Source organism: Macaca nemestrina, chromosome 15 (assembly GCF_043159975.1).
Source record: "Macaca nemestrina isolate mMacNem1 chromosome 15, mMacNem.hap1, whole genome shotgun sequence".
Taxonomy (NCBI): domain Eukaryota; kingdom Metazoa; phylum Chordata; class Mammalia; order Primates; family Cercopithecidae; genus Macaca; species Macaca nemestrina.
Genome location: NC_092139.1, coordinates 68,976,220 through 69,003,279, shown reverse-complemented (window position 1 = coordinate 69,003,279; position 27,060 = coordinate 68,976,220). Strand labels below are relative to the sequence as shown.

The 27,060-nt window shown below is 34.5% G+C and overlaps 1 long non-coding RNA gene across 4 annotated transcripts in view; it reads left to right on the top strand.

The window, feature by feature from the left end:
- LOC105467943 (uncharacterized) overlaps positions 1–27,060 on the top strand; it is a 113,628-nt gene that overhangs the window by 68,808 nt on the left and 17,760 nt on the right. The window contains exon 7 of one of the 4 annotated variants that reach the window (XR_011613818.1): positions 26,051–26,166. The exons of the other annotated variants lie outside the window; for them this stretch is intronic. This is a non-coding gene — a long non-coding RNA (uncharacterized lncRNA). The remainder of the gene's footprint in view (positions 1–26,050; positions 26,167–27,060) is intronic. 4 annotated transcript variants of the gene reach the window in all.

The window sequence follows — 27,060 nt, the reverse complement described above, 5'->3', positions numbered from 1 at the left end:
AGTATATAAGCATTTCTTTTTTACCATGTCCATGTTAACATTTACTGTTTTTTGACTTTTTAATAATGGCCATTCTTTCAGGATAAGGTAGATTGTGGTTTTAATTTGCAGTTCCTTGATGATTACTGTTAGGCATTTTTCCCATGTTTATTGGTCATTTGTCTATATTCTTTTGGGAAATGTCTACTCATGTCATTTTTTCACTTTTGATGGGATTTTTTTATTTTTTATTTTTTGTTTCTTGCTGATTTTAGTTCCTGGTAGATTCTCAATATTAGTCCTTTGTCACCTGCAGAGTCGGCAAATATTTTCTCCCATTCTGTGCATTGTCTGCTTACTCTGATGATTACTTCTTTTGCTGTACAGAAGAGCTTCAGTTTAATTAAGTCCCTTTTATTAATTTTTGTTTTTGTTGCATTTGCTTCTTGGGGGTGTAGTCATGAATTATTTGCCTAGACCGATATTCAGAAAAGTTTTTCCTAGGCTATCTTCTAGGGAGTTTATAGTTTCAGATCCTAGATTTAAGATTTTGATGCATCTTGAATTGATTTTTTTATAAGATGAGAGATAGAAATCCAGTTTTATTTTTCTACATGTGGCTAGACAGATTTCTAAGCACAATTTATTAAATAGGGTTTCTTTTCCCCAATTTATGTTTGTATATGATTTTTCAAAGATTAGTTGGTTGTAGGTATTTTGGTTGGTTTATAAGTACATTCTTAAGTGTTTTATTTATTTAATTGCTGCTATTGTAAAAGGAAAAGAGTTTTATTTCTTTTCTCAGCTGGGTTGTTATTAGTGTATAGCAGTGTTACTTATTTGTGTACATTGATTTTGTAACCTGAGGTGTTTTATATATATACACACACACACACACGTTACATATATAATATATACATATATACATTTATTTTACCTATGTATACATATACATGCATATATAGACTACTATATATATACACTCATATACATACAGTAAAGTGTACAGATCTTAAGTGTTCAGTTTGATGAGTTTTGACAAAGATATAGCCATTATACAAAATAGGTACTGGAAATTTTCATCATCTCTGAAAAAATCCTTTTCCCCTTTCCAATCAGTCATCCATCATATATAAACTCAAATATATCCACAATCTATAAACTCCTATATATATACACACACACACAAATATGTTTATATATCATATATAGTATATATAATCTATAAACTCATATATATATAGGAGTTCATTAAGGAGTATTGACTCACACAATCACATCATAAAGTCCCACAGTAGGCTGTTTGCAAGCTGAGGAGCAAGGAAGCTAGTCAGAGTTCCAAAATCTCAAAAGTAGGGAAGCCAACTGTGTGTGTGTGTGTGTGTGTGTGTGTGTGTGTGTGTGTGTATATATATATATATATATATATATATATATATATATATATATAGTTCTGTCCCTCTAGAGAACCCTGGCTAATACAGCAATTATATTACCAACGAAAAGCAATGGTTTACTTTTATTTTTTCTAATTTTATGCCCTTTATTTCTTTCTCTTGCCTGATTCCTCTGGCTAGGATTTCCAGTACTATGTTGAATATAAGTGGTCATCATTTCATTCTTGTCTTATTTCAATTCTCAGAAGGAATGCTTTCAACGTTTCTCCATTCAGTATGATGTTGGTTATTGGTTTGTCATACATAGCCTTTATTATTTTGAGGGAAGTCCCTTCTATGCCTAGTTTATTGAATTCTTATGATAAAGGGATGCTGCCTTTCTCAAATGCATGCTGTTTCTGTATCTATCAAAATAATCACATGATTATTGTTTTTAATTTTGTTTATGTGATGTATCACATATCTTGACTTGCATATATTAAACCAACTCTGCATTCCTAGGATGAAACCCAGTTGATCCTTGTGTATCGTTTTTTTTTTTTTTTTTTGATGTGCTGTTGGATTTGGTAAGCTAATATTTTGTTGAGAATTTTGCATTAACAGTCATCAGGTATATTGGTTTGTAGTTTCCCTTTATTGTTCTATGTTCTTTCCTGATTTAGGTATCAGGGTGACACTAGTTCATAAAATAACTTGGAGAGAATTCCCTCTCTTTTTAATTTTTGAAAATAGTTTCAATAGGTTCAGCACCAAATCTTCTTTGAATGTCTGGTAGAATTCAGCTGTGAATCCACCTGGCCCTTGCCTTTTTTGTTGTTGTTGTTGTTGGCAATTTCTAAATTACTGATTCAGTCTCACTCCTTGTAATTGGTCAGTTCATGGTTTCTGTTTCTTCCTGATTTAATCAAGGAAGGTTATGTGTTTCCAGGAATTTATTCATTTCCTCTAGATTTTCTACTTTATGTGCATAGAGGTGTTCATAGTAGTTTCAAATGATATTTTATCTTTCTGTGGTGTCAGTTGTGATGTCTCCAGTTTCATTTCTAATCGAATTTATTTGAATTGTGTCTCTTCTATTCTTGGCTAATCTAGCTAATGGTCTATCAATTTTGTTTCTTTTCAAAGAAGCCGTTTTTTTTGTTTCATTGTTTGTATTAGTCTGTTCTCACACTGCTATGAAAAAATACTTGAGACTGGGTAATTTATAAAGAAAAGAGGTTTAATTTACTCACAGTTCCACATGACTCGGGAGGCTTCAGGAAACTTACAATCATGACAGAAGGCATGTCTTCACAGGACAGCAGGAGAGAGAAGTGAGTGCAAGTAGGGAAAATGCTAGATGCTTATAAAATCACCAGAACTTGTGAGACTCACTCATTATCACAAGAACAGCATCAGTGAAACTACCCCCAGAATTCAATTATCTCCACCTCATCCTGCACTTGACACACTGGGGATTATTAAGATTCAAGATGGGATTTCAGTGGGAACACAAAGCCAAACCATATCAATTACTTTTTTTTTTTTTTTGGTGTTTTATTTTTTGATTTGTTTGTTTCAATTTCATTTTGCTGTGCTCTGATTTTTGCTATTTGTTTTCTGCTGCTAACTTTGGATTTAGTTTGTTTTTGTTTCTCTAGTTCCTTGAGATGTGACATTCAATTGTCAATTTGTTATTTTCCAGACTTTTTGAGGTTGGCATTTAGTGCTACAAACTTTTCTCTTCACACTGCTTTTGCTGTATCCCAGAGGTTTTGATTACTTCTGTCATTATTATCATTTATTTCAAATACTTTATTAAATGTTCATCTTGATTTCATAGTTAACACAAAAATTATTGAGGAGGATTGTTTACCTTACATTTATTTGTACAGTTTTGAGGGTTCCTTTTGTAGATGATTTCTAGTTTTATTCCACTGTGGTCTGCAAAGATACTTTATGTAATTTTGATATTTTTAATCTTATTGAGACTCTTGTTGTGACTGATCATATGGTCTGTCTTGGAGAAACTTTCATGAGTTGATGAGAAAAGTGTATATTCTGGAGTTTTGGGGTAGAATGTTCTGTAAATACATGTTTGGTTCATTTGTTACAGAGTGTAGTTCAAGTCCATTTTTTCTTTGTTGACTTTCTGTCTCGATGATCTGTTTAGTGCTGTCAGTAGAGTGGTGAAGTCCACCACTGTTATTGTGTTGCTGCCTGTCTCATTTCTTAGGTTTAGTAGTAAGTGTTTCATGAATCTGGGCACTCCTGTGTTAGGTGCACATAAATTTATGTTTCTAACATCTTCTTGTTTGATTGATCCTTTTATCAATCCTTTCATCCAGGCATCTCCATAGATCCTTTGAAATCAGGTGGAGGTTCCCAAACCTCAGCTCTTGCACTCTGTGCACTCATAGGCTCAACATTACATGGAAGCTGCCAAGGCTTAAAGCTTGCACCCTCTGAAGCCATGACCAGAGTTGTACCTTGGCCCCTTTTAGCCAGGACTACAGCTGAAGTGACTGGGATGCAGGGTTCCATGTCCTGAGGGTGTACAGAGCAGGAATGCCCTGGGCCTGGTCCACAAAACCGTTTTACCCTCCTCCCTCCTAAACCTCCAGACCTATGATGGGAGGGGCTTCTGTGAAGTTCTCTAAAATGCCCTGGAGACATTTTTCTTATTATCTTGGCTATTAACATTTGACTCCTCTTTACTTATGCAAATTTATGCAACAGACATAAATTTATTTCCAGAAATTTTTTTTTTGTTCTACCACGTGGCTGGGCTACAAATTTTCAAAACTTTTATTCTATTCTCTGCTCCCCTTTTAAATATAAGTTCCAATTTCAGAGCATCTCATTGTTCATACATATGACTGAATGCTTTCAGAAAAAGCCACATCAGCTCTTGAACTCTGCTGCTTAGAATATTTTTCTGCCAGATAATTTTTATTTTCTTTCTTATTCAAAGTTCCCCAGATCTCTAGCAGTGGGAAAAATGCCACCAGTCTCTTTGCTAAAGCAGAGGTCACTAACAAGTATGACCTTTACTCCAGGTCCCAATAAGTTCCTCATCTCCATCTGAGACCTCCTCAGCCTGGACATCACTGTCTATATCACTGGCAGCATTTTGATCATAATCATTTAACAAGTCCTAGAGAGTTCCAAGCTTTCCCTCACTATCTTCTTCTGAACCCTTCCAGCCTCTGCCCACTACCCAGTTCCAAATTCACTTTCATATTTTCAGATATCTTTATAGCAGTGCTGCACTCCCAGAATCAATTTTCTGTTTTAGTCCATTCTCACACTGCTATGAAGAATTATTTGATGATGGGCAATTTATGAAGAAAAAATCAACTCACAGTTCTGCAGGCTTCACAGGAAACATAACTGGGAGGCCTCGGGAACCTTACAATAATGTCAGAAGGCAAAGGGGGAGCAAGTGTGTCTTACCATGGAGGCAGGAGAGAGTGAGAGCCAGGTGGAAAGTTCTGCACACTTTTAAACCATGAGGTCTCATGAGAACTCACTCACTAGAAGAACGTCATGGGGAAAATCTGCCCCCATGATCCAATCACCTCCCACAAGTTCACTCCTCCAACATTAGGAATTACAATTTAACATGAGATTTGGGAGGAGACACACAGCCAAACCATTATCACTACTCCTGCTCAATTTTGGTTTCCATTTGCATGCAATATCTTTTTTCACTCTTTTAACTTGAGTTTATCAAATTCTCATGCTTAGGAGCAGAGACGTGGTTTGTGATTCTTTACTCATTCTGCCAATATGTATGTTTTAAGTGGGACGTTTAGGCCATTTACTTTCAAATTTAGTTTTGAGATATGAGGTTTAGTTACATTAATTGTTACTTAGACACTTTGTTTTCTACATTGTGTTATTGTTTTATGCTTTCAAGACATTCTATTCTGGTGCATATCAACCTTTTGTTTTAAGCTTTAGAATTTCTTTTAGCATTTCTTGTTGAGTTGGCCTGGTAGGAACGAATTCCCTCAGCATGTGTTTGTCTGAAAATGACTGTTTCTCCTTCATTTATAAAACTTACTTTTGCTGAATACAAAATTCTTGGTTGGCAGTTATCCTTTTTAAGGAAGCTGAAGACAGGACCCCAATCTTTTATAGTTGACAAGGTTACTAATAAGAAGTCTACTATTAGTCAGATAGGTTTTCCTATAAGATTGATACTTTTATCTCATTGATCTAAGAATTAATTCCTTAATATTCACTTTAGATAGCCTAATGGGTATATGCCTTGGTGGAGACTTTTTTGGTGTGTGTGATGAATTTACCAGGAGTTCTTTGGGTCTCTTGTATTTCAGTATCCAAATCTCTAGCAAGATCAAGGAAATTGTACTCAGTTATTCCCTCAAATAAGTTTTCTTTTTTTTTTTTTTTTTTTAACTTTTTTGCTTTCTCTTCTCCCTTGAGAAAACCAAATAGTCTTAGGTTTGGCTAACACGATCTCACATTGCTTAGAATCTTTATTAATTTCTTTTTGTTCTTTTTTCTTTATTTTTGTCTTATTGGGTTAATTTGAAAACTTTGTCTTTGAGCTTTGAAATTTTTTCTTCTACTTTTTCTAGCCTATTTTTGAATAATTCCACTGCATTTTGTAATTTTCTAAATGTGTCTTTTATTTTCAGAACTTCTGATTTTTTTAATCTGTCTTTTTAGAAAACTTATATTCATATCCTGAATTGTTTAATTAATTTATGCTGGTTTTCATCTTTCTCTGGTATCTCCTTGAGTAGCTTAATAACAAATCTTTTGAAATCTTCATGTGGTATTTCAAAGATTTCATTTTGGTTTGGATTTATTGCCGTAGAGCTAATGTGATCTTTTGGGGATGTGATCGAAGCCTATTTTGTTATATAACTAGAATTTTTTTCATCTCATTTGGGCAGGCTATTTCTTTTAATTATTAATAAATTTGGTTTTTGACTATGTTTTTAAAGTTTTTTTTCCTTTTAAGAATGTGACTTTAATGTTTATAGTTTATTGCAGCCTAATTCAGGTCTTGGTACTTTAGCGGTAAAGACTGTGTGAGTTCCTTGGTTATAGAGTTTCATTTTTGCTTTTGTTTTTTATAATGACTTTTCTTAGATAATGATTGTAGCAGCAATGTGTGTTGAGTGTGCCAGCAATTCCACTGTCTCCTATGGGTTGGAATGACAGAGGTCTCTTGAAGCTCACCTCACCCCACCATGGTATGCACTTTTTAATTTATTTTTCCCCAATATTTTATCCACTAGGTTAAATAGTTCAGGCTTCAGGCCAGTAGGAGAGGTGTCCCTGAGTGGAAACTGCTTGTGACTAAAGTAGGTGGGTGAATGCAATATGCAATGTGGGGCTAAAGTCCCAGCCTTGACAGAAGCAGTCAGGGAAGCTCTCAGTGAAATTCACTAAGGCCTTGTCAGAAGGAAGGGTAGGAGCTACCTTAGCTCCCCTGCCAGGCCAGTAGGAAAGCTATCCACTCCCCAGACATACTCTTGACCCATTGTTCTGGCTATTCAGACCAGGCAGACACCTTTTACATCTGCAGGAATGTTGATGCCCAAGTGGAGAGGAATCATGACTCTACCCCTCATGCAAGCCTGTATCTGGAGAGTGTTCCTCCTGTGGGGGTTCAATCATCCTGAAGTGTCTCAGAAACTCTGTCTATATTTGCACCCATGCTAGGCTCCCATGGGAGATGCCCCAGTTGTTTCTGCAGTGATGGACAAAAGGGAAAATAAGTCTTCTTGAAGAACTTTCATGAGCACCAGAGCTGCTTGTCTGTGGGTAGAGCTACACATTTTCTCTGCTAACTCAGCACTGAGGTTGTGCCTTGCTTAAAGAAACTTTCCACCAGAGGAAAAATCTGGGACTCAGGCCTGCAGTCCAGATTCTTTTTTCCCATGAGATGTTTCCGTGATGTGGTTTACTTGCCCTTCCCTTAGGAGTAGGAGTCCCTGTGAACCAAACAACTGCAAATGTTCCTGTTGCTCTGGGTTTAGCTGCCCATTGGGATCCAGTGATGTGATCTGTCCTCAAGCGTCCCAGTAGCAGGTACCAGCACATGCTCTGATAAATGTGGCAAGGGAGTGAAATAGGCTTTGTGAGATTTCTTGGTTTTAAATAGCCTTAGTGTGTTGGCTTTCTCAAATACCAGTTGTAGTAGTAGCGGACTGGTCATTTGCGCAGACGCAGAACCTCCTGGTTAGCCAGGGTGTTGCAGACAATGATGATGACTGAGCTCACACACACGTTTTCTACTTCATGGATACATTGTTATTCTACCTTGAGATGCTGTAATTGTCTGTCAGGTGACCTCCAGCCAGGAAGTGGCACTTACAAAAGAGCACCAGCTGAGGTAGAAGCAGGTGGATTTGTGCTTGCATTACATTACCCAGGGGAGGTATTCTGGTTTATTAGGTGATGAGCAGAGCCACAGGGTTTCCTACAGTTTCTTTCTTTTGTGTTAAGCTACCAGGACACGTGGAAGGGCAAAATCAGGGGGAGCTAAGTGAGACAGGATTATGTGCTGCCTCTTTATGTGCGGGGAAATCAGAGGGCTCTGGGGGCATTGGGAGGCAGTTCTCTGGCCACTGGGTAATGTTCCAAAAATAATCATAGCTGCCTCCTCTGCAATAGAGTTTTGCAGGGAGTGGTGAATAGAAGGTGAGGTAAGCTTCATCCAGCTCCCACACACTTGGCAAGGCATTTCTCTCACCCACAGTGTTTGCTAGCAGTAGCTAGTTAAATTGCGTGTCTGAGCATAGAAGTCAAAACTGCCCCAGATGTCTCATAAGCCTTCCCTTTGGAGACAAGAAGCACAGCTTTCAGGCCATGTGCCTCCCTGTCCACCCCCAAAGCCAGGGTGCCTGGCTCCTGTGCTCATGGTTGCAGCACACTTCCCACTTGCCTCCCTGTTCTGGCCAAAGGAGTTTGTCATCCCCCGAGGTTATATTGTGAATTTCAGTTGGGAGCATTTTCAACATGCAACTGCTGAGTTAACTGGCAGACTTCAGTGAGCTCCCCTGTGACAAAGAATCAGGAATGGCGTCCTCAGTCTGTGCTGGAGACTGGAAATGCATGCTGGGCTCTTCCCACTGCTGCTACTTTTATATTCCCCATTGTTCCGTCTTTCACTTTCAGTGCTGGGTAGGGTTCACGCCTTCGAAGCCTTGTGAGCTAAATTGCCAAGTTCTCCAGATGGGGTGTATCTTCTGGAGGTAGTCTCTCTCCCTCTGACATTCTGGGGACTTACAGGTTTTCACCAGGCTGTGATTTAGGCTGCTGGTTGCTGCTTCTTTCAAATGGTTTGTGGTTTCTTTCCTTTTTTGTGTTAATTTCCTACGGTGCTTCTTGGAAAAAAGTTTACAGTGTGAATCTCTATTTACTGTTTTGTTTTTCCAAGTGTCAGTGGCATGCTAATACTGCCTCCAATTCACCATCTTATATGACAGTCACTGGTATCAATATTAATGCAAAGGTAGATTGGTGCAGGAGAAAAGCAAATCAGAAACAAAAATCATAGAATTGAGAACTTAGAGATTATGTTCACGTGTAAGAAAAGGAAAAAATTCTGATTAAGACATCAAAATTTGGCCGGGTGTGGTGGCTCATGACTGTAATCCCAGCACTTTGGGAGGCCAAGGTGAATGGATCACCTGAGATCAGGAGTTCAAGTCCAGCCTGGCCAACATGGTGAAATCCTATCTCTGATAAATGTAGAAAAATTATCTGGGTGTGGTGTTGTGCCCCTATAGTCTCAGCTACTTGGGAGGCTGAGGCAGGAGAATCACTTAAACCTGGGAGGTGGAGGTTGCATTGAGTCAAAAGCACACCACTGCACTCCAGCATGGGTGATAGAATGAGACGCTGTCACACACAAAAAAATAATAAATAAAACAAATCAAAAGTCTGCCTGAGCAATTAAGTCAATGAAGTTTTAGTTTAAACAATTATCTAACACAATGTACCCTGTAATTCTGCAGGATGAATCTAGACCTAGCTGCTTTACAGTAGTTCAGAAAGACTAAGTATGCCAATAAAAGATGCATGTTGACCTAAGACGTGCAATGCTACACAAGGGTCAGGCTCAGGCTAGAATAGAGTCCTGCCATAAAAATAGTAATATAGAGACTTCATAAATTTCTAATATAATACAATTTGTTTGTGTGAGGTTTAAGGAGTGGACTTTTTGATTAAATGTGATTTACTCTAATAAATATAGTGAATGTCTTCTTATGCTAACAGACTGGGAGAAGAATATAGACCATCAGAGGAAAAAAAAAGAGTCCAATGAATATGCAGAGAACTAAGAGTCAAAAACTATATATATAGGAGATTCTTGTTGGTTCCAAGTATACAGTAATGCCATTAATCTAGATAAAGATCTTGGAATAAAGGTAATGATAATGCACGGTGAGGAAAATAGGGGACATTAAGTAATCATACACATATAGAATTTACCATATGTAGGAGAGTTTCAATGCAGTGTCTAAGTGACAACTTATGACTCAGAAAAATTATCATATGGTTAACATTGACACTGATGTATCTGGAAGACATTAATTTTATTTCTGCCTTCTGAGACAAAGGGCAGAAAATGCCCTCAAATTTGCATTTGCCTTTGGCTGAACATTGTATTGCAGTCAACATTTATACAGCTCTGTCCTCATTTCATTCTTATCTCTACTTATATCTAATTTTCACAAAGAAGTTTTCACTTTTAAACCTATCCAAAATAAGCACCAGTCACCATGACTCTTGTCCTGCCCTAGTTTTCTTCGTAATACATTTATCACTTCCTGGAATTATATTATGTATGCTATTTGCCTGAGGCTATTAATCTGAAATAATTTAATAATAATTTTGGAAGTACGGAAGATGGACTCGATAACAAATACAATCTCACTCTAGCCAATGCTACACTTGAAAAACTTAATTGCTCTTAATTTCACACAATAAAATTGTTAAGATCACAATATTTTTGCCTATTTCAATAATCAGAAAGACAGAAACTTCTTAGTTTTATACAAATAATAAAATCATAGTATAAAATTACACTCCTGTCTTTGTGCTTTCTCTATCTGTGACTTAAATTTATTTTGGTGACTCTCAACACAAAGGTGGAATTTATCTTTCCTTTTACATTTGGATGGCAAACAAGAAGAATTTACAAAATATCTGAAGACTGTAGCTTATGTAGGTGATGAGCAGAGGCACAGATATGTAGACCAAGTGACACACTGTGTGTTTCACTTCAGATTACACCTCTGGTTGGATAAATCCAACTCTTTTCCATTAGCCAAGACTGGAGGAAGGGAGATTACTTTTTAAAATTTGATCTTCTACTCATCAAAAAGAATGTTTCATGCCTGTATTTCCTCCATCATAATTATATTTGTTACATTCAGTACTTAGAGATGTTTATAAGAAAACATATTTTCTTTTTCAGCTTATTATTGCCTAACTCAGAGTTTTCAGTGAGGCTTGATATTGGGTTAACAAGCTTTTACAGTAGGAAACATTACAAGAGACATTTACCTAGTTTCTCAGATTTCCAGGGATAACTATACAGCAGCTGAACCATTAAGGTAATTACAGAGAAAGAAAAGTTAACCGAGATAGTTTGTCAGAGGAAGAAATCATAGATGTAATTTTAATTCTCTGCTCTGAATCATAATTACAAAATGCATCAGCTAAGACACAGAGAGGAATTTTAAGCAAAGTCAGGAGCCACTGATGAAATGTCATTAAAATAGAAGTAGAATAAATTAAAAGTGTTGTATTTACCATATTTGATAACATATATGAATGAGTTTTAAAATATCTTTATTATACTTGAGATATTTAAATGCAAATAGAAAGATTAGGTTTAACTTTATTTTTGCCAATTTTTAAAGCATAATTAGAGCAAATTTATTTTTCCACCAATAAATAAGGTGATGCTCAAGAAATATTTATTTGGTCCAAAGTATGTCAATTTTTCAGGAAAATGAGATGTAGTAATTTAAAGGGAACTTCAATATTTCACATATACTAGAGAGAACAGACAGTTCTCATGCTTATTTTATTTTATATTTGAGATTTATATTATCTAAATAATTGTTTAATACTCCATTTCTTGTACATCAAATGCAATTTAGTATATTATGCTGGCATTCAACATTAAATATTTTCTAAAATAAAATATATTTTAAGTATATAATGTTTAGACAAATTATTTACAAAATTGCCTGTCTCAACTTTCAAATGAGCTTGGATTTTTTTACCAGATTATGTAGAAACTTTACTATTTAGTCATGTGATTTCTTTAATAAGTAATTTCTCTCTGTCCCTAACAGAGAGGAAAATCAAAGGCAATTAAGGTTTTCCAAATATTTGAATCTTTTAGTTTTATGTAATTTTAGTAATTGGGGTAATGTGGAAATATAATTTAGTATTTGTGTAATGTGGGATATAGTGTAGGTTATTTCATCTTTACAGACAAGTAATCAAAGAAGGGCAACACGTAAGATTCCTATCATAACATTAATTCATTCCATTCGATGCACATCTAGTATCTTTGGCCTCCAAGGCATTGATTGTCACATTTATTGCAGTGTTCAAGAACCTGTCAGCCAAAGTAAGAGAATCTGATGGACTCCTAACTACAGAGAGAAATGATTACTGGAAATGCCATCTCTAATATTTCAAAGTGTATTGATTTGAATTTACTTTCAATAATTATTTTCCTCAAAAACTAAACACATGGATTTATTAACATCCTATATTTGGACTAGAACTTGAAGGCCTACTAGCAATTATGGGCAGTATGTTCAAGTAGGAGAAATGCCATTCATCCAATTACCACCTGGTAAAATCACCTAAGTCTGTACATCTCAGAACAGGAAAGCCCCAGAGAATGAATAATGATCACTCAGTATGTAGGAAGATCATACTTTATATTACTTTGCATGCAATGGATGATTGAAAATAACAAAATTATGTTTATGAAGCCCTAACATAAATAATTTGCTTTTTTCCCTTTACTTCCTCAATTCAGGATTGATTATAAATTCTGTAGGTACAACTGAACATGTACTCATTTTCTACCATATCATTTATAATAAAATTTGTAGGGCCACTATTTATGCACATAAATTGAGCGTGTTCTGTTATGCTATAAGTGGATTAGAATTTTAAGGGATTTTGGATGTCACCTTTTTGGGTTTATGCATGTGAAATCACTCTGGATGTATGTAGAGAGGTAAAACAAACAAACAAACAAAAAAATAGAAAAACTTAGGGTTTTATGGCAAGTGAAAGTTCCAGAGATCAGCTAAAACAAGCAAATTTTATCTATTTGTATTGCTAAATAGAAATAAAATGCTATTGAGCTATATAAGCTATATATGGAACTACAAATATAATATGACATATCATATTAATTTTTCTAATCCACTTATGGCATAACAGGACACAGTCAATTTTATGTGCTGTGAATAGTGGCCCTACAATTTTCATTATAAATGATATGGTAGAAAATGAGTACATTTACCTATGTTGGTTAATTGAAAGGTGCTATTCTTTTATTTTATTCCATTGGAATTGCCAGTAAAGAGTTGCAAGCCTTCTAGATTAAAATGTAAGACTGAGCATACCAGTGAGCCTGCTTTTATTTAAGCAGTGGCAAAGATCTTATTTAAATGACACTAAATACAACAAGGATTTACATCTATAACATGCTAGAGAGAAAAAAAAGAGGATACCAGTATATGACATGTAGAGAAGTTATAAAATAGATGGATAATTTTTTAAATGGAAGTAATGACAACAAGATTGAATGTACAATAAAAGAGCTGTTAAAAAGGTAGGAACTTATATGTCGGCACAATTATGTATAGACTGCAGACTTGCTTCACCAGGTAACTGGATTAAAACTGGATTAAAACTTGCTACAACAGGTAACTGGATTAAAAATTGGGCAAAAATCCAAGAATTAATTTAAGGTCTGTATAGGAAAATGTGTACACATTTACTTCCCTCCCTGTTCTCCAACAAACATAATGAGAAACAGAAAGAGATGTCCTAGGTTAAGAAAAAAATCAGTGGGACCTTTCCTTTATTATTTAAATGATTGTCTTGGAAGCAATACAGTATGTAATGTGGGCTTGAGTTACTCATGTATAATGACTAGTAATATGAGCTCTGCAAACATTGATCCACACAGGATTCATAGAGCACCTAGTCAGCTTTCATATCCTCATCTCTTTAAATCTTGAGAATAAGACCTTTAGGCAAAAAGCCAAAATAAACGAACAAACAATAAAACATGAATGGAAACACATAACGTAAAGAATAGATTGCAAAACTACAGAAATAATCATTCTATTTTTAAACAGAATATAGAATGTCCTGTTTCTCAAATTGAGGACATAATGCTAGGAAACTGACAAATAGTAAATTAAAAGAATGTATTTTTAGTAATAGGGCATTACTTAAAATAGAATGTTTCAAAGATAATGTAATGCAAAACAAGAGAGATCGACAATATGAGAGAAAAGATACATGAGCAAAGATTTAAAAAGTTGCCCCCAACTCAGTTAATACTAGCAGCAAATAAATTAATAGATAATTCAAATATTTAAATTACAATAAAACAATAAGGTAATATAGACATATCTCATTTTATTGCACTTTGTTTTGTACTTTGCAAATGGTGCATTTTTAAAATAAATTGAACCAGGGTTTATGGCAACCCTGTACCAGGCAAGTCTACTGGTACCATTTTTCTAAGAGCATATGCTCACATTGTGTCTCTCTGTCACATTTTGGTAATTCTCACAATATTTAAAACTTTTTCATTTTTAATATGTGATCTGTAATCAGTGATCCTTGATGTTGCTATCGAAATTATTTTTTGGCTCCACAACCCAGACCCATAAAAAGTTATGAGCTCAACAGATAGATGTTGTGTGTCGACTTATCCACTCTCTCCCTAGGGCTGCCTGTGACAAAGCTGTATAAGGAATGCTTGAATCTAGCAGAATCTGATTCATAAAGTTTAAGGAAAGACGCAATCTCCATAACGTAAAAATCCAAGATAAAGCAGCAAGTGCTAATGTAGAAGCTGCAGGAATTTATTCAGAACGTCTAGCTGAGATCATTGACAAAGGTGGCTACACCACACCACAGATTTTCAGTGTAGATCGAATAGCCTTCTATGAGAAGAAGATGCCATTTAGAAATTTCATAGCTAAAGAAGAGAAGTCAGTGTCTGGCTACAAAGCCTCAAAGGACAGGGTGGCTCTCTTGGTAGAGGCTAATATAGCTGGTGACTTTAAATTGAAGCCAATGCAAATTTATTTTGATGAAAAGTTTAGGGCCCTTAAGAGTTACGTTGGCTGGGGGTGGTGGCTGACGTCTGTAATCCCAGCACTTTGGGAGGCCGAGGAGAGCAGATTGCTTGAGCTCAGGAGTTTGAAACCACTGTGGGAAACATGGTGAAACTCCGTCTCCACTAAACTACAAATATATTAGCCAGGCATGGTGGCACGCACCTGTAATCCCACCTACTAGGGATGCTGAGGCGGAAGAATCACTTGAGCCCTGGAGGTGGAGGTTGCAGTGAGCCGGGATCGCGCTACTGCACTCCAGCTTGGGCAATAGAGTGAGACTCCATGTTAAAAAAAATAAAAGTTATATTAAATCTACTCAGCCTGTGCTCTAGAAAAGGAACAAAATTTGAGTGACAGCCTACTTGTTTACGGAATGGTTTACTGAACGTTTTAAGCCTACTGTTGAAACCCACTGTTCAGAAGAAAAGATTTATTTGAATATATTCCTGCTCATTGACAATACACCTGACACTCAAAAAGATTAATGTTGTTTTCATACCGCTAACGCAACATCCATGCTGCAGCCCATGGATCAATAAATAATTGCATCTTTCAATCTTATTATGTAAGAAATACACTTTTAAGGCTACAATGGCTATAGATTGTGATTCTTTTCATGGATATGGGCAAAGTAAATTGAAAACCTTCTGGAGAAAACTCATCATTCTAAATGGCATTAGGAACATTTGTGATTCGTGGAAGGAGATCAAAATGTCAACATTAATGGCAGCTTCAAAGAAGTTGACTCCAACCCTCATGGATTACTGTGAGGGCCTCAAGACTTCAGTGGAGGAAGTCACTGCAGATGTGGTAGAAATACCAAAAGAAATACAATTAGAAGTAGAACCTAAAGATGTGACTGAATTGCTGCAATTTCATGATAAAACATGAAAGAATGAGGAGTTGCTTCTCGTGGATGAACAAAGAAAGTGGCTGCTCAAAAAGAAGTCTCTTCCTGATGAAGCTGCCGTGAACATTGCTGAAATAACCTCATTTGAGGTCTCTTTATAATAAAACCCTCAACAAACTAGCCAATGAAGGAACATACGTCAAAATAATAAGAGCCATTATGACAGATCCACAGCCAACATTATACTGAATGGACAAAAGCTGGAAGTATTCCACTTGAGAACTAGAACAAGATAAAGATGCCCAATTCCACCACTCCTCCCATTCAACATGGGTACTGGAAGTCCTAGCAAAGAAATCAGGCAAGAGGAAAAAAAAAAAAGAAAAAGCATCTAAACATAAAATAAGTCAAACTATCTTTCTTTACTGATGGTACGTTTTCATACCTAGAAAATCCCAATGACTTTTCCAGAAAGCTCCTGGAACTGTTAAAAGGCCAGTAAAGTTTCAAGTTACAAAAGCAATCTACAAAATTCCGTAGCATTTCTCTATACCAGTCACATTCAAGTTGAGAGCAAAATGAGAAATGCAATTCCATTTACAATAATCACACACACACACATAAAATACCTAGGGATTCATCTAATCATGGAGGTGAAAGACCTCTACAAGAACTACAAAACACTGCTGACAGGAAATTTAATCTGCCCTGTCCATATTGAGAAAGTATAGATAAATATACAATATATGGTATAATTTACATTATATATGTTCTTAAAAACATCAGCTCTGAAGGACAATAATCATACTGGTATTTGGCATTAATGAGTAACAGAGGATAATAGAAATCAAGAGAGGGTATAATGTCTTTAAAGTTTTGATTAAAAAGTGATTTCTAACTCGACGAGTCTAGTATTCTATATGCCAAGTATATGAGGACAAAATGTAGTCAGTCATTTTTGTGCATGCATGAACTAATATTTTCCCCATTCAATCTTCCTGAGAAAGTTATTTAAAAATATATTCCAAGAACAAAAGGATAATAACAAAGAAACATTTATACAATTTAAGAAAACGTAAAATATGAAAGGGACATGTATCTTCTTAGAAAACAATATCAGTGGCCTCAATTGAGAATATCTATATAAAATCAGATGTAGACAATAGAAGGATTAATAAGAAGCTGACTGATATCAGTAACAATTTGGAGGACTGATAAGTTTGTTGACCCAAGTAGGAAATAAGAGAAATAGAAATGCTAAGAAACAAATCAAAACTACATTACAAAAATAGCACTTGCCAAACATAAAGCAAACTAAGGGCGGTATAGTTAGAGAAATCACTGTATGTACAAAAGCAGACTCAGTTTTACCTTAATTTAAGGAACATTATTTTATACATTTCAGTAGGTCTAGCATATTGAATAGAGAGGAATCTAATCGTAACAGACAATTAGCTCAATATTAAATTATATTTATATAGCTAAACAATGTAAACACTTTATCTGAATTCTAAACTAAAGTCAGCATATGAATAAAGAAAAGTTTAGTCATAAAGTAGAAGCATGGTTTTGTCAACATAGAATAAAGACAGAGGTGATCACAGTGGGAATCAGAATAAGAAATATGGACATAAGGTGAAGCTTTTTTGTTGATATAGAGTGCAAGTTTTTTTTTTAATCATAACAGTGGAAAATTAAGAGATGGTATCAAAAGTCACAGATTCCAGAAAGAATGTTATGTACATTTTTAAAACTACACAAAGATAACAAACAGCACTTAAAAACAACTGATTAAAAGGAAACAGGAAAAATATTTTCTGAAAATGTAATAATAACCCTCAAAGGTCCAAAAATATTTTTTTATATGATGAGAGTTAATGTGAGAAATGGTGTGTATGAGGGAAAAGGAGAAGTGGTAATGTTTGTTTTTTTCATCATAATCTCACTGTGCAGTTTCATTTTTTATGTAACTTTCACAAAATTAACAATAATACAAAACCTGCCCAAATTGCTGGTGACTTACATGAACTCAGTCACTACCAGAATAAATCTGATGAATCCTATGGGAAAAAATTATGAATGTTATTAATAAATTAATAAAAAAATTAAAGAAGCTATGCAGATGGAAACTAAGCATACGAAAAGATGCTCCATAGCATATGTTAGAAGAAAAAAATGCAAATTAATCCAGTCTGTCACTGATGGACATTTGGGTTGATTCCAAGTCTTTGCTATTGCTAATAGTGCCGCAATAAACATACGTGTGCATGTGTCTTTATAGCAGCATGATTTATAATCCTTTGGGTATATACCCAGTAATGGGATGACTGGGTCATATGGTACATCTAGTTCTAGATCCTTGAGGAATCGCCATACTGTTTTCCATAATGGTTGAACTAGTTTACAGTCCCACCAACAGTGTAAAAGTGTTCCTATTTCTCCACATCCTCTCCAGCACCTGTTGTTTCCTGACTTTTTAATGACTGCCATTCTAACTGGTGTGAGATGGTATCTCATTGTGGTTTTGATTTGCATTTCTCTGATGGCCAGTGATGATGAGCATTTTTTCATGTGTCTGTTGGCTATATGAATGTCTTCTTTTGAGAAATGTCTGTTCAGATCCTTTGCCCACTTTTGGGAAAATGTGGCACATATACACCATGGAATACTATGCAGCCATAAAAAAGGATGAGTTCATTTCCTTTGTAGGGACATGGATGCAGCTGGAAACCATCATTCTTAGCAAACTATCACAAGAACAGAAAACCAAACACCGCATGTTCTCACTCATAGGTGGGAACTGAACAATGAGATCACTTGGACTCGGGAAGGGGAACATCACACACCGGGGCCTATCATGGGGAGGGGGGAGGGGGGAGGGATTGCACTGGGAGTTATACCTGATGTAAATGACGAGTTGATGGGTGCAGCACAGCAACATGGCACAAGTATACATATGTAACAAACCTGCACGTTATGCACATGTACCCTAGAACTTAAAGTATAATAATAAAAAAAAATAATAATAAATAAAAATAAAAAAAGAAAAATGCAAATTAAAACAACAATGAGATAGGACTATACAACCATTAAAATGACCACAATCTGTAACACTGACAGCAACAAATGATGAAAAGAATACAAAATAACAGGGATTTTTATTGCTGGTAGAAATGTAAACTAGCACAGCCACATTGGAAGACAATTTGGGAGTTTCTTACAAAAGTAAACACATTCTTTTCATATGATGCAGCAATCATGGTTTTAACTTTTTACTCAAAATAATTTAAAATGTATGTTCACACAAAAACCAACATACAGATGTTTATAGTAGCTTTATTCATGATTGCCAAAATGTGGAAATGACCAATATGTCTTTCAAGAGGTGAATGGACAAACTGGGATATCTTGAGACAATAGAATATTATTTCCTCCCCAAAAGAAATGACTTATCAAGCAATGAAAACAAATGGAGAAACCTTAAATGATATTGCTAAGTGAAAGAAGCCAATCTGAAAAGGCTACATAATTTATGTTTCCAACTATCTAGCATTTTGAAATGGCAAAGCTATGGAGACAGTAAAAAGATTAGCGGTGTTCACTGGTTAGAGTGGAGGAAGGCATGAATAGGCAGAGCACAGAAGATTTTCAGGGCAGTAAAAATAGTCTGTTTGGTATATAATGTGGGATCATATCATTATACATTTGTCCAAACCTATAGAATGCACAACACCAAGAGTGAACCATAAACTATGACTATAGGTAATCAGGATGTGTCAATGTAAGCTTATTCATTGTAACAATTATAACACTTTAATGGGGTTTGCTGACAGTGGCGGAAGCTGTTTATGCATGGGAGCAGGAGGTATGTGAGCTAGAGGAAAGTATAGAGTTTTCTCTACACTTTCTTCCAAATTTTAGTGTGAACCTAAAATTTTTCTAAAGATAATCTTAACACTCTTTAAAATTAAAAATAGACATGTTAACAAAAAGTGAATTAAATTTGAAAGGGACACAAAATGTATTTACTTAAGGTGTTTTACTTAATAAGAAATATTTTTTCATGGCTCACTTTGGGAAATCATGATTGACCTGAAAGATAATTTTTCCATTCCAAATGAGAATCTTAAACTATTAGATAAAGTTGACCAGATAAAAAGCCAAAATGTTTTGAGAAATAAGTTTATTCTATGTAACTTGAAAACAAATTCTTAGCGAATGAACACTCTTTTGGTTTATGTATTTAAAAAATGTATTAGCATACTTATAGAATAATCACATTGTACATAGAGACAATTCAGTTAACAATTAAGGTTTCTGATTGATAATAAAGAAAAACAAATACAAAAATACTGCATAAAAATTTTATCAACAATAAATTCTGGATAATCATAGATCTGTGTTTTTTGTCAACCTGAAATAATTCAGTTCAAATCTTGTAAAAAACCAGAAAACAATTAATTATTGAAATAATCATTGCAGGAAAAAAAGCAAAGCATTGATTCCTTCATTCACATCATTTTGGAGTAAAACCCTCAAAGCTGTCATCTGTGAATATGAAAGACAATCATATTTTTGAATATGAAACAAAGATTAATATTACTCCTGATTGAAATGGCACACACAAATGTTTGCATTAGTAGGTGTAGGGCATAAGAACAGAAGGGGATGAGAGCATGCTCTGAGATAAAACAATAATATTTACTGCTCTAACAGTATGGATGATGTCTAACTAGCTCTGTTCTTTGCTGACAATATGCCATCAGCCATAGTTGTATGAATTATTGATGTCTGATCAGCACTTCTCTTGAGCATCAGTACAATCAATATATCTGATTCTAATTCCAGGAAATCATTGTTCTTGACGATTCTAAGAAACTATACCACATTTAGTATTATGTGTCAATCATATGCTTTAGACTCAATTAGGAAAAGTGGAAATTTAAATCTAATATGATTTATTTTTAGTTTACACAAAATAATTTTATAATAATCTTTCTCAAAAGCCTACAAATCGAAACATGATATAATCTAATTGGCCTGAAAAACAACTTCAGTTGGCATGCAATACCAAAAGTTATCATAAGGCAAAATAATGCAAAAATTAATCAAATGTCATATCATAATTTTGAACTTTTATTTTGTAGTTTGAAAAAGTCATGAAAAATTGCATGGCTTCTATATGTATTTGATGTTGGTTTTCCATTTAGATTAGAAAAAAGTAATCTGTTAAGTATTTATTTAACTAAAATTATACTACAACAAGTCTCTATTTAAGGTCTACTTAAATTTAAGAAGCATTTATTTACCACTTCCAGCTGCTTTGCTTCCTTAAACATCTGGAAAATGCAAATAGCTTAAAGGTACTGAAACCAAATTAAGGGAAAAAAAGAGTTGTAAATCATTATCAGATTTTTTTAAATATTCTGCCTAAATAGTAGCTAATTTGTCTAAAATTATCATCTGTTTTTATAAATAAAAAGATCCATGTCATAGTTTATTATAGATGTTGGATTATTGTGTTTGTTTTAGTCTCAAATATTTCAGGATTTGATTTATTTTACTCAGAAAAACAAGAATAAATGCTTAAGTTTATAAATTGCTTTCATTCAATTACCACTGCTTTGGTCAGGGAATTCGCTTATAACTGAAATGGTGCTCAAAATATCAATAATATGTATTATCTCATATTTTAGGAAAATGAGACCCAGACTAAACTCTCCTGTATATGGACAGCTACAATGGGAATTCAGTAACTTCTGTACACCATTTTCATATCTATTAATTTGTCCATATATTCCATATATGTATGTGTATATATATTCATTCATCTATTCCTTTATGCATTATTTATTTTAAAATAAAATTTACATTCCATTTTGCCAGTGAAGTATTGCTTTATAGCTAGACGTCTAGAGAGATGGTCTCTGGATCCTTCTGTTACACTGGTGCCTGTCCTCTCTGAGGACATGGTGGTTAGCTTTTTTTATTATTATTACTTGAATTAATTTTATATTTATAAATGTTTGTCATCATTTGCTTTGATAAAATAAAGTTACTCAAAATAGTTCTATATATCTGCCAGAGAAGACACTAGCAGGAAGTCAGATTCTTGATGCTGGGAGCTTAAATATGATTATAATAAGGGGAAAGTGAAAAAGTACAAAATAGGAGAGTCTATTTAAATACAAAGATGAGAGTATTGGCAGGATTGATGATTGATTTGATTTGATTTGAGTTGGGTGGAGACAGGGAGTCAAGAAAGTTTTCCATGCTTTTCCCTTCTGCCAGTTTACGCAGATACACATTATCCACTGAACAACTACCACCAAAAGGTGAAAAAAATCAGTATTTGTATATGTACAATCTACTTTCCTTTCTTTATTTTTTTTTTAGATAGGAAAACATTAAACCATAGAGATACTTTTTTTCCTCCACTCCTACCTTTATTTTTATTATTTCTCTAGATATGAAAGCATTGAACCATAGGGATTCGAATTATCCTCTACTTCTTGGTTTACCTGTGAACATTTCCTGAACCTGTCTCCATGCTTTTTTGGCCTTGGCTGTCTTTAATCTGTATCCATTCAATTGTAATAAACTGTAACCATGAGTAAACAGTTCCTCTAGGTTCTGACACACCTGAAGTGGCTTTAGGGACACCATTCAACGGCTCATAATATATAGGGCTGAGCCCCTGCAATGATCACTGCTTAGAATGTAGAATATGTTATGATACTCAGACTCATACCATGCGTATCATCTCACTTAAAATAATGCAAAAATCGGCTGGGCGCGGTGGCTCACGCCTGTAATCCCAGCATTTTGCGAGGCCGAGGCGGGCGGATCACGAGGTCAGGAGATTGAGACCTTCCTGGCTAACATGGTGAAACCCCGTGTCTACTAAAAACTACAAAAAATTAGCTGGTCATGGTGGCGGGTGCGTGTAGTCCCAACTGCTCCGGAGGCTGAGGCAGGAGAATGGGGTGAACCCGGGAGGCGGATCTTGCAGTGAGCGGAGTCTGCGCCGCTGCACTCCAGCCTGGGCGACAGAGCAAGACTCCATCTCAAAAATAAATAAATAAATAAATACATACATACATACATACATAATAATAATAGTAACGCAAAAATCATGAGAAAGATAAAATGAAGTGAAATATTGACATGATGACATTAAGTAAAATGAAAATTATGATAGCACATCATAGTGTAAGTAATGTACTTAGTATTATATAATAATGAGTACTATAATGTTTCATTGTTACCCTTAGAAGCTTGAAACTATGGTCCAGAAAACAGTTTTTGAGACAAAATAAAAAGTAGTTATGCATATAATGGTGATAAAATACATTATATTATAATCTGTTGTGTAATTACATTTCCAATTAGGTGTTTTATTTTTTACACAGCTTTTTTGAGATATAACTCACTTACTATGACAGTTACCCATTTAATGTGTGCAATTTAACATTTTTTAGTATGTTCAAAAAGTTATGGAGCCATTAATATCACTTTTAAAACATTCCCATTATAATGAAAAGGTTATGGATATTAATTGTTCCAATTTCCCTCAAACCCGCATATCCCTAGGCAACTACAAATTTATTATTATTTTTTCTCTATAGATGTTTCAATTATGGACATATAAATAGATAAGTATAATTTTTGGCCTTTGTGACTGGCTTCTTTCACATTTCTCTTGGTATTATGTTGTTAAGGGCCATCGTGTTTGGGCATGTGTTAGTACTTCACCTTTTATTTCTGATTATATTCCATTTTATGAATACACTGAATATTAATTATCCTGTTTTCAGATGATGGGCATTTGCACAGCTTCCATTTTTTATCATTACGAATAACGTGGCTATAAACTTCCATGTACACATTTTTATGTGTACATATATTTTCATTTCTCTTGATATGTAACTAGGTGTGGAACTTCTAGGTTATATAATAATTCCATGTTTAACTTTTATGTTTGTTTGCTTGGGAGACAAGGTCTGGCTCTATCACCCAGGCTGGAATGCAATGGTGTGATCTCAGCTCGTTGCAACCTCCACCTCCCTGAGTTCATGCCATCCTCCCACCTCAGCCTCCTGAGTAGTTGATACTACAGGCACACACCACCACACCCGGCTATTTTTTGTAGAGACAGGGTTTCACCATGTTGCAAAGGTTGGTCTTAAACTCCTGGACTCAAGCAATCCTCCCGCTTCCACTTTCCAAAGTGCTGGGATTATAGACATGAGCCCCTGCACCCAGTTTGTGTAACTTTTTTTAAGGACCTGCCAAGCGATTTTCAATAACAGCTATATCATTTGACATTTTCTACCAACAGCATAACAGGATTCTAATGTTTTACATCATTATCAATGTAATTATTATCTGTCTTTTTTATTACAGCCATCCCATTCACACTAGGTGTGAAATGCTATCTCATTGTGGTTTTGTTTTGCATTTTTTTAATGGTTAATGTTGTGTATTTTCTTAAGTGCTTTCTGCTCATTTTTATATTATTTTGGGAAAATATTCAAATTTTCTGCCCATTTTAAATGTGCCTGTTTACATATTTATTATTGAATTGTAAGTGTAGTTTACATATTCTAGACAAAAGTTCTTTATCAAATACATAATTTAAAAATATTTTCTCTCTTTTTTTGGTTGTCCTTTAATTTTCTTGATACTGGGCTTTGAAGTTCAAATATTTGTTTAACTTTAATGAAGTAGAATTAATTATTATTTGATCACTTTATAATTTTGGTGTCATATTCAAGAATAATTTTTCTAACCCAAGGCTACAAAGATTTAGTCACATTTTCTTCTAAGTTTCTAATAGTAGTTTTTCTTTCATTTAGATCTCTGAATCATATGAAGTGAATTTTGCATATTATTTTTGGCACAATTTTGTCTTTATTTTGCATATGGCTATCCGATAATCTCAGAAATATTTGTTATCAACTGATTTCCTAATTGAATTGAATTAACCCTTCTTTGAAAATCGATTGACCACACATTTAAGAGTTTATTTTTAGATTTTAAATTACATTTCATTGATATATTTGACTATCCTCAAGCCAGTACTATACTGTTTCAATTATTGTAGTTGTGTGAAAATTTTGAATTTGAGAAGGCCAAGTCACCCAAATTTATTCTTCTTTGTAAAAAGTGTCTTGACTATTCTTGATCCTTTCTATATTTATATAAATTTTGGGATCACTTTGCCATTTTCTTCAAGCAAGACACCTAGTAATTTGATGAGGATTGTATAAAATCTGTAGGTCAACTTGTGGAGTATTTGATGTGGATTTGTGTTGAAGGACACCTCGAAACTTCCAGTAAGTGTTAGCAATCATTCTTGGTAAGGAATAGAAACACTTTTGTAAATATTATGTGAATAAAATAAGCAATTAAATTAGCACTACAGGTGTAAAAGTATGACATAATATGAGTTCCCAAATAGCACATATATAGTGGGCATTTTTTAGTTCTTAAGCAGTAATTGTGTATAAGCAGGAGTTTTCTGCAGAATAAAGACTTTTTTTCACTTTAGGGAAGAATGTTTCCATTTACCTACTGCCATTTGGATGACAGTCAATTTTATATCTATAAATAAGAAAAGTCAGAAAATTCTGACTGCTTTCACTGTGATCTATATGTTACCAAGAAAAGTCTGGCCTCCTGGATGCTTTCTTGAGAAACACAAGTTTTCCAACAATATGTTTTCAAGCTCATTTTATGTATTTTATGGTATCACTCTAATGTGACCCTTGGAAATACTTCTGCAGTTTTACACATTACACAGCTACATAGTGTTTAGTGCTATCACACTCAGTATTTTTTTTTATTATATATTTTTCTTTCTGAAATACAGCCTTGGTTTTTGGACATTCTTTACTCTCCACCTTTGAAGGTGGGAAGGCTTTTAAGACTCATTGTTCAGCATTTCCTCCTCAAACATCAAATTGACAATGGTATCCTGCTGAGAAAATTTTTAGCATGGGATTGAAATCAATTTTTTTCACAACATATATTAAAGTTAACAAGTCATTATAGTTTTAAACATTATCTTTTTGATACCTATTATTGTGATTGTCATTCTGATAAGTATTGAGCCAGTCATAGTAAACTGAATTTCTCATATTACATAATAAACATATATTAAAAACAGTAATATCCTTCATTTTCTTGTTATTCTGTCAACCAATTATTATTCATATACATGAATACACACACAGTTTTCTTTCCAAAACTACTAACCAGAGTCCATGGTACAGGAGAATTAGACTTTTTTTTTTCCACAGAGAGATTTCTTATAAGAAAGCTATAATATGATAAACATTTTTTTTTTCTTGTTCTCGTCCTTGGAAAAATGAATGTCTTTATTCTACATAGGATGGTAATGATGTACTAAGTTAAAGGGTACTACTTGTGTGTTTTCTATTTAACAGAATGGCTAAAATAGATTCACTATGTCAATAGCCGCCCACGGAAAACCAGGAATGTATTGATTTCACCATTAAGGAGTCCACGACAGCAAGTGGAATCTTAACTTCATTAAGCTTAAGTAAGCACATTGCCATTACCTCAGACCCATCAGTCTTTTTTCCATTCGCTGACCGAGAATATCAAATGAGATGCAGTAGAAATCACTTTTAGTAGAGTATAAGAGAAAAGCTTTTGGAGTCTAAGTACTCAGGTAGAAATTTAGTTTCCTATAGATTAGCTTTGGAACTTAAGTATGTTATTTAATGTATCTGGGCTTTACCTTCCTCTTCTGTAAAATGATAATAATCATGTGTCTGCTTCCTATGGTTGTGGTTTAGAAGTAATGAGATACTACACGGAATATCATCTGGTATCAAACAAATAGTAATGCAAAAGTTACCATTATTCGTCTTATTATGTACAATGGCTTCTTATGTAAGTTTTGGATATGTTTGCAAGGAAAGTTTAGGCTGTTTAATTTAAAATATTATTGACAGTACTTCATTAAACTTCCAATAGAGGACGTGTATTGTAGGTAAGGATACAAGTACGGCCATTTTCATGAGAGGAGAGGTCTGTGAGTGTCATAGTGCCAGCATTTTATGGCAAAATACACAGATAGAGTAACAAATTAAAAGACAGCAAAGAAAAATAATAATTAATGTAAGGCGTGTTGAAGCTAAAATTTTGGCTGATAACAATTTTAGTCAATGTACCTTAATGAGCAGTTGGAAAAGGGTAAGAGTTACTTGAAAAGTAAATTAATTTTTAGATAGGCTACAGCTCATTGAGTTCATATTATTCAAAAAAAAAAAAAAACCTGTAAGAGATAACCTGGACGAAGGTTTTAGATAAACTATTCTTCTCTAAAATCGAAGGAAGATAGGAAGGGTTTGGATCTATCAGACAGTGAACAGAGAATAAAATATGCATCTAATTCATGACAAATGAATTATTATTAGACACTATACAG